Genomic DNA, 16,063 nt, shown 5'->3' with positions numbered 1-16,063 from the left:
TCGACTCTCACCAACTAAATAACTTCATCTATGTGATTCCCTTAAATCAGTATAGTCAGGATGTCTCATTACGGGCCTGAAAGATCAATACACCCTAACAACAATCTCAACACGGTATTTCCTTTCCTGAAAATACTATGTCTTGATCACACTTTCACATCATTCCATATCTCACGTAACACATCAATACACCATTCAATCACATCATATATTTTAAACTTTCTAAACAATCCAAATCTATCTCAAAAATCACTTAAACACATAACTAAGTTCCAAATATATGCTCTCCAAATCAATCATCTTCTAAAATCAAACAACCACTTTTCGTCAAACATCTCATTTAAGTAATTCTACAAATATTCAAAAATAGTTTAACTCATTTATATTACCATTCAAATACTTTCAATTCTCAATCTCAAACACCTTCAACAACTTATTATCTTAAAATCAATATAAAATATTCAAAATTAACTCTTTCAGTTAATATATTACTTTACTCTTCAAAAGAGACAATCATGCAAGCAAAAACAATTGAAATTGGTGACCACGTCACCCCACATCCAGAATCTTCTAACCTAGGGTTCTATTTTAAAAAATAAATAAAACTAGCTTCCCTACCTGAACTTGAGCAGATGCTCCCTAAGAGCTCCAAACTACCAAAAGCTCAAAGGTAGCCTAACTTGCACCACAGAGTCATGAATAAAAAATTTAAATATACCACTAGGATCCTGATCTACAGAGACTATTTATGAAGATAAAAACATCACATGCTAGCTTAAATTAAAGACAAACCTAACCAGATCATAACTAACTCAAAGAAAAATGAACCAATCTTGTAGAATTCACTGTCAGGAATCCAATGGTAGACTCTGATCGTCAAACTGATAAGCGAGGAGATCAAAATCTTAGATAGAAGGGAGAGGAAAGGAAAAAGGAACAAAAATTACTCTATCAAAGATTCTGATCGGGTAGTCTTGTAGTCTTCGCTGTCAGGAGTCTAATGGCGTACTTCGATCATTAAAACCAATTAGCAAGGAAATCAGAATCTTAGAGAGAAGGCAGAGGAAAAGAAAATAGAGTTTTTAGAGAGATGATAGTTCTTTTAAAATGAAACCAGAATAACTGAATTTCTATTTATATGTTATTTTAAATTTAATAATAAAATATCCAAGTGTCATTTTAATTATACTACTTCTATTCTAAAACTATTTTTCTCGATTTTTACACTATTCAAAATAAATAAATAAATATAAATTATTTAATGTCCTACTTAAATAAAAATATAAAATAAATAAAATTTCTAAATTATTCAAAAAAATAATAAATACAAATCATAAATGTCATAGTTAAATAAAAATTTAAAATATTATTATTATTAGTAATAATATTAATATTCTCCGTATTTGTATTTATAGGTAAGAATTAAATTACGTATAAATTATTATTCACAAATACAAATCTACTAGTAAATTTAGAATTACATATACATTATTACCGAAAAATATTTGTAAATGACATTACATTTTATGTACCGATTAAATAATATTATTAATAATAATAATATTAATATTGTTATTAATATTATTATAAATATTATAAATATTATTATTATTATTATTGGTCACGTTATTAATATTATCATTACCATTATTATTAATATTATTATTATTAACATTATTTATATTAATATTAATAGTAATATTAAATAATAATATTAAAGATAATATTAAATAATAATATTAAAGATAATATTAAATAATAGTATTATTAATATTAATCATATTAATATAAATCCATACCTATATATAAAGGGGATTCCTATCTTTAACTACTCTTAATCTTTTTTTTATTTTATCCTTATAGCAATATTTAATTTTATTATTATATTATGGGCATTGCATCATTTCTTATTTTTCTCTAAAACAAAAACATATTAAAACAATCATCAGAAACAATTTTTTCCTATTTTTTTTCTAAAACATATTAAAACAAGCAGTTTTAAATGTAAAACAGTTTTTTTTAATTTAATTTTTTAAAATATATCTTCATTTCTTCAAGTTTCAATGCGTTCTTTCTCACTTTATATCTCTTATTCTTCAAATCTCTTGAAACTCAATAAGATGGCTCTCATGTTCTGTCTCTCTCTCTCATGCTTTTTGTGTCTCTCATACATACATACGAATACACATAAATCAATATTTCATTTAAATAAATATAAATATACATTTAATAATAATAAAAAATACAGATGCACAAGCGCGAAAGCGTATGTATTCCCGCTAGTCTTAATAATAATAAAATTATTGACATTAATAATAATAAAAACAGTATGAATAATGTTAATAATAAAATATATATAAGAAATATAAATGATCCTGCCTGTTGACCGGAGCGCTGGAGAATGCTTCGTCAAAGGATCGACGTGCGCACCGCTTATCACCTTCGTTCCTCCTCTGGATCTACTTCAAGAACCTGCAAAGAAACGACACGGCGCCGCTGCGGCCGATCGCACTCCGACGCTCAAGTCAGTGACGGTATCACCAAATACTAAGAACTAGAACCGTGCAAAAACTCTCTCTCACAACAGCTCTGTCACTCGCAAGCGTAAAGTGTATGAACTGAACGTGCGTACCTCAGAAAGTCCGTTAAGAGCTCTTATATACCTGGTGATTTTCTCTCTCCTGGCAGTTACAGACTTGGACACGTGGCTCGTATCCAACTGTACACGTGCCATCATCTGGAGGCTCCCTGACTTGGCGCTGCTTCTACTCTCATTTTGGCTAAGTTACCTATGCATGGTACTGCCCAGTGCATAGCTAACTTAGGAGTGCGATCTCTACTGAAACTGGCGAGTTAGGGCCTTCATACACCTTCCCTGTGGTCTCGCCGGCCGCCTTCATAATCTGCTTCTCCTTCATCTTCGGCGATGTGCTTGTTCTGGCGATCTCCGACTGCTTGGTCGCCTGAGTCTGCATCTGGCGACTCCATCCTCAACCTGGCGATCGCCTATTCTGGTAAACTGGAAGTCGGAACACGCCAACTTAACAATCAGCGACTACACGTGCCTCCCGACTTCCTTCTTAACTGCCAACCTGGCGCCTTGTCAACACGCCTACACTGTAGCAAGGTGCCACGTCATCATACCCGACCACCAGGGCGGTACACAAGCCCCCCAGTCTTAAGCGAAGACTTGTCTAGCGAAAAGACTGAAAGAGCCTTCGTTAACACCGGTCTACGTGGCACTGACGCAGAATTCCAAGCGATAGTACTTTCTGCTGCTCTGACGCTCCACCAAACCCTTCGCTCATCGTTCGACACGTGGCTTTCATCAACGGCTATCTTCATCTGCCGTTAGCGCTTCCCCAAAACCATTTCGAAAACCCTTAAACCCATTACGTTCCACTGTTCCATCACTTTCTTCGTGCTTGCAAAACGCTCCAACTTCCCTCTGCGAAACTCTCGACGCTCTTCAACGTTCCAGATCTCCATCTTCCTCCCTCGTCTTCCTGATCATTGAAAGGTAATTACTTTCCTTCATCTGCTGGGTTTCCTTGCATTTTCACCGATTTGCATCATCTTGTAACTGCCTGGTGCATACGCTGTGGGTCGTTTCTCCATTTCTCTTCTGCGTAACTTAGGGCTTTGCCGATCGTCGCAACGAACTCACATTCGTTCGTCGTTTCACCTTCCTTCCATGACCGAGTCAGCCTCTGTAATCCCCTGATCGTTTTTCCTTTCTTCTTCCTTTGCAGTTGCTATCATGACTCGCACAAAGATCACCCCGAACCCCCCTCCATCAGCACGAAACCCTTCTTCACAAGCGCACGACCCAACCCAAGTTCGTGGCGCTTCCTCTTCGCAGGCTGAGAGGCCTGCATCTTCCCAAACTGCTCTGGCCCAGGCGACTCCACCAGACGCTGGAGGAGCCCCCGTGCCTCTGCCAGACTTCAAAACACTATATCCTTGGGCCACCCCAACCCTTCTAAAGGAGACCTCGTCGGTGAACACTGCGGGAGCAGTTCTGCGGTTGACAAAGGGGGACGAGGCCTATCAATCGTTTCACAAGGAGCACGACGAGAGGATGATGGTGCTGCCTTGCCCCGCCGCTCTGCCAGTGTGCGCTGATGACAAAGTGAGCGCCGACGGGCCCTTTTGCTTTGTTTATACAACTTTCTTCAAGAAAGTCAAACTCAGATTTCCCCTCACCCGATTCGAGAGGGAACTCTTGACCGAGCTCAACATTGCTGCCGCCCAGCTTCACCCCAACAGCTGGGCGTTTGTTCGAGCCTTTCAAATAACGTGCGACCACCTGGGGCTGCCTGCGTCGGTGGACGTGTTTTTGTTTCTTTTTGAGGCCAAGCACCCAGGAGACCGCCTGTGGGTCAGCCTGAATGCCATTGCTGGGAGATCCATTTTTACCATCTTCCAGCAATCATACAAGGACTGGAAGGGGAAGTTCATCCAAGTGCGCGCAAACGATAAAGACACTTCCCTTCTCGACGGTTTCCCCTTGTACTGGGTGGACAAGGGGAAAAAGGAGTCCAAGAGCTGCTTCAGGAGGCCCCGAAGTCCTGATAGCATGGGAGCTTTGGATCGAGACCTCTGTCTATTCTGGAAGAGGGTGGCAGATGCCAACATAACATTCCTGACCCCCACCCTGATCTCCTTCGAGTTCTTTGAGGACCAGTTGGAATTCCAAATAGGTTAGGACACTACACTCTTGCTTCTGATACTGCTTCTGGGCGTCTTGTGCGATACGCACAAGACTTTGGTTTTACCTTTTCTGCATATACCTGTTTTGCTGTTTCATTGCCTCATACACCTATCGCTTTCTTCTCTGAGCTAACTCATGCATTTTCGTTTCATGCAGATAATATGTTGGGTAAAAACATGCTCGCCGACTTGAAGGCGCTCGCCCGAAACCACGGGTTGGCGACCGGTTCCCAGACGGTTCCCAACTCGGCGGTCGAGAAGGCTATCGTTCATGGGCGATCACCACCCAAGGAACCCACCCAGCGAAAGAAACTGGTCCTTAAGAGGCCAAAACGGAAAGCCCCCCAAGTCGTCCAAGAGGAGGAAGAAGAGGACAACGAGGTCACAGAGGATGGCCTTGTCACGAAAAGGAAGAGGGTGGCACCATCTTCTCCTCCTGCTCCACCCCCTCTTCCAACTTCATCACCACCATCAACGCCCGCTCCTCCTCCCTCATCGCCAACACCACAAGCCCCTTCATCACCAGTCCAAGCAATTCCACTGGCCACTGCGCCACCAGCAGCTGAGGCTCAAGAGCCAAATTTTCTGGAGGACCCCCCAAGTGCCTCTACGCCTCATATCTCAGCTGAAGGGGGCCCCGCTTCAAACGCTTCAGCTGCAGAGAACGTTCCGACCGGGGATGAGGTTGCTCACACCTCTCCAATTCTAATTACCGAATCCCCGGTTGCGTCGCCACGCCAGGAAGCAAACATTGAAAATCCTGCTAAGGAAGGTGGCGGCGAGAACCCTCAACAAGCCCCCCTGGCGCCTCTCCAAGCATCAAACCTTTCCCTTGAAGTCACAAGGATGTGGGAACCTCTGACTGCCAAACTCAAAACCATAGCAGAGGATATCCCATCGATCATAACGAGGGCTGTGGAGAGCTCCACCAGGAGGCTTCAAGACGATCTCTACCACCTCAAGACTGAAAATAGCACTATGAAGGTTGAGGTGGAGAAGGTGTCATTCAGCCTGACGCTCGCGGAAATGGAACACTCCCGAGTAGAGGATGCCCTAAGTACCGAGCTTAGGCTGGCGCGCAAGGAAGCTGCTGACCTTCGCCGCAAAGTCCATGAACTTGCCCAAGAGAAAGTTGAACTAGAAAGCAAAATCGTGCCTCTGCGCACCAAGGCGAGCGACCTGGAGGCTCACATTCAAGCTGACGAGTGCAAAAACTGGAGCAGAGGTCGATTGACCGCGAGAAGCTACTTGGGCAAGTAGAAAAAGCGAGGGACGACACCATGGCTGATCTCGCCGAGGCAAACAAGGAAAAAGGGAAGATGGCTGCCGAGTTGACCCAAGCTCAAACAGAATCCAAGAAGGTTGCTGACGACCTTCTCCATGCTCAAGAGACCAACGAACAACTCCGAAAACAGGTCGAAGAGTTGGAGCAGGAGCTCAAGAGACAGGTTGAAGAACTTCAAGGGCAGTTTGAAGAACTCAAGCTAAACTCCGCTCAGGTTCTGGTTGCCGGATTCGAAGCCGTTCGGGAGCAATTCGCATGCCTATTCCCTGATCTCGACCTCAGCATGGTGTCGTTAAACAACGAAGTAGTAGATGGAAAGGTCGTTCCCGCCGAAGGCTCAACCAACTCCACCCCATCTGCTACTTTATAAATTCACTTGTATTTACCTTGTAAAAACTCTTGCATATGTGTTTTGAACAAACGCTTATTTTAATCACAAAACTTGGATATTTTCTCCCCTGACTCCCTTTAAGCGCTTTAGCCTTCTTTGCATGTTTAACTTTGTCGGATTTAACTTAGCGATTTTGCAAACGCGACCTTTGACGTAACCGCCTCGAGCCAATTCAAACTTAAGCAAAAATCGCTTTAAACGACTTGTACTTTTAAGGCAACTAACCTCATTACAAGAATACCCTTCAAGCAACGAACTGTAACTTAATCACTGGCTCGAACAACGTCCCACTCGACCTGCTTTATCAAACAAGTCTTTCAACCTTCTCGCCGTCGTTTGAACTTTTCCCGATCGCCAAGACCCCTTGGTGACATCAGCTTTTTCTAGCCTCCCGCTTCGGCAATCGTTTCTTTATCTGGGGTAGAAGCGCCCTTTGAAATCTTCCTTTGCCCTCCTGAACTTCAAAGAAAAGACCGGCTGGCTAGGCGTTCTCTCCGAACCTACCTTAGCCACCTTTCAAGCTTCTTCCACCCTCTCCGCCATACCTGAACTCGTTCGCGACGAGAAGGATTTTATCTTGCCTCTGCTCGTACGTAAGCGAGAAGGTCTTTTAACTCGCCTGAACTCGCTCATCGGCGAGAAGGACTTTCACTCGCCTGAACTCGCTCATCGGCGAGAAGGACTTTAAATGGCCTTAACTCGCTCGACGGCGAGAAGGACTTTGTCTGGTGCCTCAACTTGCCCAGGGTGTACATCTCCTCCCCCCTGGATGCACTGAGGACCTTTTCTTTCTTTCGCCTGCACTCGCTCGACGGCGAGGAGGTCTTTAATGGGCCTTAGTTCGCACAACGGCGATAAGGACTTTATATGGTGCCTCAACTTGCCCAGGGCGTACATCTCCTCCCCCCTGGATGCACTGAGGACCTTTCTCTTTCTCGCCTGCACTCGCTCAACGGCGAGGAGGTCTTTTAACTTGCCTCGACATTGCCCCAGGAGTTACATCTTCTCGCTCCCAGAAACACGGAGGACTTTTTCTCTTTCTCGCCTGCACTCACTCAACGGCGAGGAGGTCTTTTAACTTGCCTCGACATTGCCCCAGGAGTTACATCTTCTCGCTCCCAGAAACAAGGAGGACTTTTTCTCTTTCTCGCCTGCACTCACTCAACGGCGAGGAGGTCTTTTAACTTGCCTCAAAACGCGCGAGGACATTGATGTCTTTCGTCTGATGCCTCCGATCGCCGAAAGACGATGAGGACTTTAAAACTTAACTGGTGCCTCCAATCGCCGAAAAACGATGAGGACTTAAAACTTTTTAGAAAGCACGCGATATATCTTTTCTTGCCTTAAATCATGTACAAATGACAAGGTCCTCCTTCAAAACTTTCGAAAATAGCACACATGCAATCTGAAAACACCTTATACTTCGAAAACTCTTCTTTTATTGGGTGGCCTCATTAAAAACCCTCCTTAGGGAAAAAAGAGTGCCCCCTTGAAACTGTTTTAACAGAGACATTGTAATATAACATTTGTGTTTGTCTTTACTTACAAAGCTCTTAACTATAGTACAACTTCAGGTGTGTGGCGTTCCAGGTACGAGGGATCGCCCCTCCTTCCAGCGTTTCCAAGCGGTAGGCCCCGTTCCCGAGCGCCTCGGTTATTCTGAACGGTCCAGTCCACTTGGGTGATAGTTTATTCTCCATCTCGTACTGGTGGGCCTTCCTCATCACCAGATCGCCTTCTCTAAACTGCCTTGGCATCACCTTTGAGTTGTATCTTCGCTCAATCCTCCTCTTCACCGCCTCAGCCTTCAGCCTCGCCTCTTCCCTGACCTCATCCAGCAGATCCAGGTTCAGCCTTCTCTCTTCATTCGAGTCTTCCTCTACAAAGTTCTGGAATCTCGGCGAGCTCTCCTGGATCTCTACTGGAATCATGGCGTCGCACCCATAGACCAAGCTAAACGGGGTCTCATGGGTTCCTGACTGTTCGGTGGTGTGGTACGCCCAGACTATACGGGGCACCTCCTCAGCCCAACTTCCCTTGGCTTTCTCAAGCCTTCTCTTCAAGCCTCTCAACAACACCCGATTAGCTGATTCCACCTGGCCATTCGTCTGAGGGTGCTCGACGGATGCAAACACTTGTTGAATTCCAACCCCTTCACAAAGCTTCTTCAACAGGTGGCTTGCAAACTGCGTCCCATTATCTGACACCAGGCGCTTAGGCACTCCAAACCGGCACACGATGTTCTTCCATACAAAGCCTTCGATCTTGTGTGCGGTGATCTGGGCCACTGGTTCTGCTTCGATCCACTTGGTGAAATACTCAATCGCCACCACCAAGTACTTCATTTGCCTGATCGCCAGTGGGAAAGGTCCCAGGATGTCGATTCCCCAAGTATGAAACGGCCAAGGGCTATAGATCGACTTCAACTCCTCGGGAGGTGCCCTATGCCAATCGGCGTGCTGCTGGCACTGTTTACAGCATTGGGCATACTTCTTGCAATCTTCTCTCATGGATGGCCAATAGTAACCTGCACGGAGAGTCCTCGCGGCCAGAGCTCGACCCCCGACGTGACTTCCACATATTCCTTCGTGGAGCTCTGCCATAATTCTCGTGCACTTCTCGCCGTGTATACATTCCAGGAGTGGGTGAGTGAACCCAAACCTGTACAGATCGCCATCAATCAATGTATACTTGCTGGAATTTTTCTTTACCTTCCTAGCTTCTGTTGGATCCAGCGGGAGGAGGCCATCCGCCAAGCACCGCTTGTACTGTGTTATCCAGGTGTCTGGCTCATGGGTGGCGCAGACCTGCATCACGTCCACCTTCTCTCCTCGATATGCTCTAATTCTTGGCGATCTCAGAGTTTCTTGCGTCAAAGACTTATGGCTTCTCGCTGCTCTCTCCGTCGACTTGCTTATCTGAAGGACCAGGTGATCTGCTACAAATGCCCTCGGCGTCTTTAGAGTTTCTTGAATCACCGTCCTCTGCCTACCCCCCTTGCCTGAACTGGCGAGCTTAGCAAGCAAGTCAGCTCGGGCATTCTGTTCTCGGGGCACATGTACTACTTCAAAAGAGGCAAAGGAACTCTTCAATTCCTGCACATACGCCAAGTAAGCCGCCATTTGTGGATCTTTAGCCTGGAACTCGCCTGTTACTTGCCCTGTGACTAGCAGCGAGTCACTCTTAGCCATCAGCACCCTAGCTCCCATCTCCTTGGCCAGCAGAATCCCGGCGATCAGCGCCTCGTACTCTGCTTGATTGTTGCTGGCTTTGAAGGCAAATCTCAACGATTGTTCGATCAGCACGCCGTTGGGTCCTTCCAATATGACTCCAGCACCGCTACCCTGCTGGTTCGACGATCCATCCACCGAGAGTACCCAACGGAAGTCATCTCCTTCAACCCGCGTCGCCTCTGATGAGAGCTCGACTACAAAATCTGCAAAGATTTGCCCCTTGATCGGGCCTCGAGGCTCATATTTAATGTCAAATTCTGACAACTCCACTGCCCACTTCACCATTCTTCCCGCAACATCAGGTTTCTTCAAGACCTTTTGGATGGGCAGGTCAGTCATCACCAGTATTGTGAAACTGCGGAAGTAGTGGCGCAACCTCCTCGCCGAAAACACCACAGCCAGCGCAGCCTTCTCCAGGGCCTGATATCTCGTTTCTGGGCCCTGCAACACCTTGCTCACGAAATAAATAGGCTTCTGAGCCTGATCTTGATCCTGGGCGAGCACCGCACTCACCGCCCTCTCAGTCACAGCGAAGTACAACCTGAGAGGGATTCCCGCCAGCGGTTTGCACAAAACCGGCGGGCTCGCCAGATACTCCTTCAGCTTGACGAAAGCTTCCTCGCACTCTTTCGTCCAAGCGAACTTGTTATTGCGCCGCAGACACTGAAAATAGGGATGCCCCTTTTCTCCGCTAGCTGACACGAAGCGAGATAGGGCTGCCATCCGACCTGTCAGCTGCTGGACTTCTTTCACCGTAGCCGGGCTTCTCATCGCCAAGATGGCGGCACACTTGTCCGGGTTAGCTTCTATTCCTCTTTCAGTCAAGAGAAAACCCAAAAATTTTCCAGCCTCCACGCCGAAAATGCATTTCTCCGGGTTGAGCTTCAACTTGAACTTGGCGATCGTCGTGAACAATTCTTCCAAGTCTGCAACGTGCTTGCTTTTCTCCTGCGAGGTCACGACCATGTCATCGACGTAAGCTTGCACGTTCCTTCCCAGCATTGGTGCAAGTACTCGATCCATCAGCCTCTGGTACGTGGCCCCCGCGTTCTTCAGCCCAAAGGGCATCACCTTATAGCAGTAGCACGACCTCTCCGTCATGAAGGCTGTTTTCTCTTCATCCATGGGATGCATCTTGATCTGATTATAGCCCGAGAAGGCATCCAGGAAGCTCAGCAGCTTGCACCCTGCAGCACTGTCAACCAGGGCATCAATGCTTGGTAAAGGATACGAATCCTTCGGGCAAGCTTTATTCAGATCGGTGAAATCGACGCACATGCGCCATTTCCCGTTACTCTTCTTCACCAGTACGACGTTCGCCAACCATTCAGGGTACTGGACTTCCCTGATGTGGCCTGCAGCGAGGAGTTTCTGGGTTTCGTCCCTGATCGCCTGCCTCCTCTCCTCGTTGAATTTCCTCCTCCTTTGTCGCACTGGTCTCACCATGCTGTCCATCGCTAGATGATGGCACAGAAAGTCGGGATCGATCCCGGGCATGTCCGAAGCGGACCAAGCAAACGCGTCCAGATGCCGCTCAATCACCTTGGCGATCTGGTCCTGGAGATCGACCTCCAGAGATCTTCCGAGCTTGAAAACTTTCCCTCCGATCTCCTTTTCGAGCCACTGCTCGACAGGTTTGGGCCTGGATTCTCTGGCGATCACCGCCTTGGCGATTCCCAGTTCTCTCGCTTACTCGGGGCGATTCCGCGCCTCTTCCTCCTCCAGGCCAGCATTTGTCTCCCCCAGCTCAGCGTCTATCATCTCTACATCCCTTCCGGCGGCCTCCTCTGATACCGACGGTCTGGGCTTCACGCCGGGAGGTGGGGTGGTTGTTACATAGCTCACTGATCTTTTGTTTTTCAGGCTATTCTCATAGCACCTTTTCGCTTCTTTCTGATCAGACTTTATCGTGATCACCACCCCTTCCATCGACGGCAGCTTCACCTTCATGTGCCGAGTCGACGGAATGGCACCTATCCTGTTAAGAGTGGGCCTTCCCAACAGGATGTTATACGCCGAGGGGGCGTTTACGATAAGGTACTTGATTTTCTCCGTCCTCGACCCAGCCTCATCTGTAAACGTGGTTCTCAGCTCAATGTACCCCCTGACCTCCACCTGGTCGCCAGCGAACCCATACAAGCACCCTCCATAGGGCATTAGCTGGTCAAGGGGCAATTCCAGCTGCGTGAAAGTCGGCCAGAACATCACGTCTGCCGAGCTTCCTTGGTCCACCAGAACTCTGTGGACCTTCCTTCCCGCCGTGATCAACGAAATAACAATGGGATCGTTGTCATGAGGCACAACGTCCCGAAGATCCTGCTTGGTGAACGTAATGTCCACTTCCGGCGAGTGATCTTCAAACATATCCACTGCCATTACCGATCGCGCGTACTTTTTCCTCTGCGATGCGGTGCATCCACCACCTGAGAAACCCCCGACAATGGTGTGGATCTCCCCATGGATAGGCATCTCGTGTTGTTGGGCTTCTCCACCTGCTGGTTGGGAACTCGACGCTCCCCCCGTCCTTCTATCCAGCAGATAGTCATTTAGGAATCCGCTCTTAACCAGATCGTCGAGCTGGTATCCTAAAGACAAACACGAGTCCAGGTTGTGGCCAAAGCACTGGTGGAACTCGCACCAAACGTCCGGCTTTGACCCCAGCACCTTGTCGCCCACCTTCTCGGGCGCCTTCAACCTAGCAGATATGTTACGGATAGCGATCAGGTCCGCTAGTCCCATGACGAATTTGTGCTTAGGCGGGCGATTGTACTCTCGGCGTGCTGGTTGTTGGCGTGCTGGTGGTTGGCGTGCTTGGCTTCTTCCCTTATTTCTCCTATCGTAAGGATAGCGAGTCCTTTGGTCTTTTCTGGCCGCCGCCGCCGTTTCCAGCACCCTCTGTGGCTGGATCCTGGTCTGGGCGCGAGGCCTGGCGGGAGCCACGCTGCCTCTCTTCTCGGCGACCTCACTCTCGTCGGCGATGTGGGCCACCGCAAGTCGCCTGACTTCAGCAAACGTTGCTGGATGAGCCCTGATCAAGGCCTCGCAGAATGGCCCTGGCTGCACGCCCTTCTTGAAGGCATAGACCAGCATTTCTTCATCCTTGGCCGGCGATCTGACCATCTGCGCTCCGAAGCGATTGAGGTAGTCTCTGAGGGACTCCCCATGGTACTGCCTTATATCAAACAGATCATAGGACACTCTGGGTGGTGCCTTATTCACAATGTACTGCTCGACAAAGATTTTCGAGAATTGTTGAAAATTGGTTATGTGGCCATTAGGCAGGCTCACAAACCACTCCATCGCCATTCCTTGGAGCGTACTCACGAACATCTTGCAGTAGACGGCGTCTGACCCTCCCGACAGCATCATCTGCGTGTGGAACGTGGTCAGATGAGCCTCTGGATCCTCCACGCCGGTAAAAACAGCTTTAACCGGAACCACGCTCGTGGGAATTGGCATGTCGGTAATCGCCTGAACAAAAGGCATTGGGAACACACGAGGTGGCGTCGACGGTGCCACCTCTTCAGCAGAAGAACGTCCCTGCTGCTCCTGAAGAGCTCGACGCAGCTCCTCAGCTACCTTGCTGAGCTCCTCGTTCCTGGCGCGAGAGGCGACCAGGTCCTTATGTATCCTTGCCTGCTCTACGCGCGAGGCTTCCACAGTTGCCTGCAACGAGCGCATCATCTCTGCCATTTGCGCCATGGTCATGGCGGCGTCGCCTTCAGCAGCGACGGGAGCCACGGGACTGGAACGATTGCTTCTCATCTTTCTCATTAACTTCAGCGAACCACAGGAATACAGCAAACAACACCTCAACCACGATCGAAACAGCGATCAATCGGAGAAAACTCAAGAAACTGCGCAGAACTCAAGAACACCGCAAACCTTCGAAGAAAACCAAAAGAGGACCCGAACTTCCACCAAACAGATTGCGCGCAAGCAACAAAAGACCTCACTCCACCGATTGAAACTCAAACGAACGGTTCAAAACGCAAACTTCACCGAACAAAACTCAAAGAAACTGCAAACGACGGTTGCACCAGCACACAACCGCGCAGAAAACCTCGAAAACTTCCACGAACTCACGCTGTGGATGGGAGCACGTTTTACACGGCCCCACGGTGGGCGCCTGATGATCCTGCCTGTTGACCGGAGCGCTGGAGAATGCTTCGTCAAAGGATCGACGTGCGCACCGCTTATCACCTTCGTTCCTCCTCTGGATCTACTTCAAGAACCTGCAAAGAAACGACACGGCGCCGCTGCGGCCGATCGCACTCCGACGCTCAAGTCAGTGACGGTATCACCAAATACTAAGAACTAGAACCGTGCAAAAACTCTCTCTCACAACAGCTCTGTCACTCGCAAGCGTAAAGTGTATGAACTGAACGTGCGTACCTCAGAAAGTCCGTTAAGAGCTCTTATATACCTGGTGATTTTCTCTCTCCTGGCAGTTACAGACTTGGACACGTGGCTCGTATCCAACTGTACACGTGCCATCATCTGGAGGCTCCCTGACTTGGCGCTGCTTCTACTCTCATTTTGGCTAAGTTACCTATGCATGGTACTGCCCAGTGCATAGCTAACTTAGGAGTGCGATCTCTACTGAAACTGGCGAGTTAGGGCCTTCATACACCTTCCCTGTGGTCTCGCCGGCCGCCTTCATAATCTGCTTCTCCTTCATCTTCGGCGATGTGCTTGTTCTGGCGATCTCCGACTGCTTGGTCGCCTGAGTCTGCATCTGGCGACTCCATCCTCAACCTGGCGATCGCCTATTCTGGTAAACTGGAAGTCGGAACACGCCAACTTAACAATCGGCGACTACACGTGCCTCCCGACTTCCTTCTTAACTGCCAACCTGGCGCCTTGTCAACACGCCTACACTGTAGCAAGGTGCCACGTCATCATACCCGACCACCAGGGCGGTACAATAAACTACCATTATATATAAATTATTACCTACAGATAAAATAATAAATATTAATAGTAATAACAATAATAGTAATGTATTAATATAATAATAATATAAATAATATTTTATAAATTATTATTAATATTATTAACATTGTTCTTAATATTATTAGTATTATTAATGTTATTGTTATTATTTTCATTCTTAATACTAAATATCTTTTAAAATTTGATTGTGTTCTCTTTGTTATAAACATTACATTATAAATTTATAATAATTATAATTTTATTAAATTAATATATGATTTAAATTTACAAATTTCATTATAAAAATTTAGTAAAAAAAACACTAATTCAAGTCTAATAATCTTATAACAATAAATTAAATCACGGGAGGGTTCATGCATGTGGTGTGTATAGTACATTCAGGTCTAGCACAAGTAAGTATTCCCAGGAGGTGCCAAGGCCCATGAGCACTAGGGTTTCCAGGGAAAGTTGCATGCATGGCACGTGAATAATTAGGGCACTTATAAAACAAATAGCCCCGTAGCACTAGTGCATGAGTTGGTACCTTGGCGGCCATACTGTTAAGATTTTGCACTCCATAAGAGGAAAGTCTTGTGCGGCGGCTGTGCTAAGATTGTGCAACACACAACATGATGTCTTCCTAGTAACCGTAATTCCACTTAAGAAAAGGTCCTCGTGGGATAGGGAAGTTAACCTAAAAACAACCTATAAAAGGGAGTTGAGATCCCTGGTAAAGGTACGTCGTTTCTAAGACTGAAATTGTTTTACTTACTCATTGTTTCTTAGTCCAATATTGACTTGACCGTCGGAGTGTAATCAATAGGTAGGACCCCCTCTGTTTCAACGGAGTCACTCTCTATCATCTGAAGGAGAGCGCGGAAACCACCAGGAAAAGAAGGAGCCACCACCTGCCTTTGAGTCAACGATGGTTAGGTCAACTGGCAAGAACATTTGGCGCCCACCGTGGGGCTCGACAAAACTAGGTCCCATCCACAGTCACAAGAGCCATCCAACAACATGAAGAATATGAGACAAGGCGCGACTGCGCTAGAAGGAGAAGACAACGTCACCATGCAACAACTCATGGAGACCACAACTGATGGAGACCATTCTGCTCTTCAACAAGCATTGGCGGCGTCCAAGGCTGATCAGGATAGGGTTTTGGTTGAAGTACAAGCTGAGCAAACTGCTAGTCAGAACCGATTCCAGGACGATTTGGAAGCGTCGCGAGCAAACAATGAAGAACTGCGTAGGGCCAATGAAGAACTGCGCAGAGATTTACAATGCATAGGGGAGCATACGACTGATGAGCGAACTCCGCCCATACTAGTTAGGGCTAGCCCCATGCCTTTTTCCCAAGCGAACATGGACATGGTAATACCAACCAGCTTCATGGTTCCAAAAATCACCTTCATAGGTGTAGAAGACTCGGAGGCCCACATCACGGCCTTCCATACCCAGATGATGATCTCGGGAGGCACCGGCACCATGCACTGTAAGCTATTT

The sequence above is a fragment of the Phaseolus vulgaris genome, chromosome 5 (genome assembly GCF_000499845.2).
Source record: "Phaseolus vulgaris cultivar G19833 chromosome 5, P. vulgaris v2.0, whole genome shotgun sequence".
Taxonomy (NCBI): domain Eukaryota; kingdom Viridiplantae; phylum Streptophyta; class Magnoliopsida; order Fabales; family Fabaceae; genus Phaseolus; species Phaseolus vulgaris.
This window is presented reverse-complemented; position numbering follows the sequence as displayed.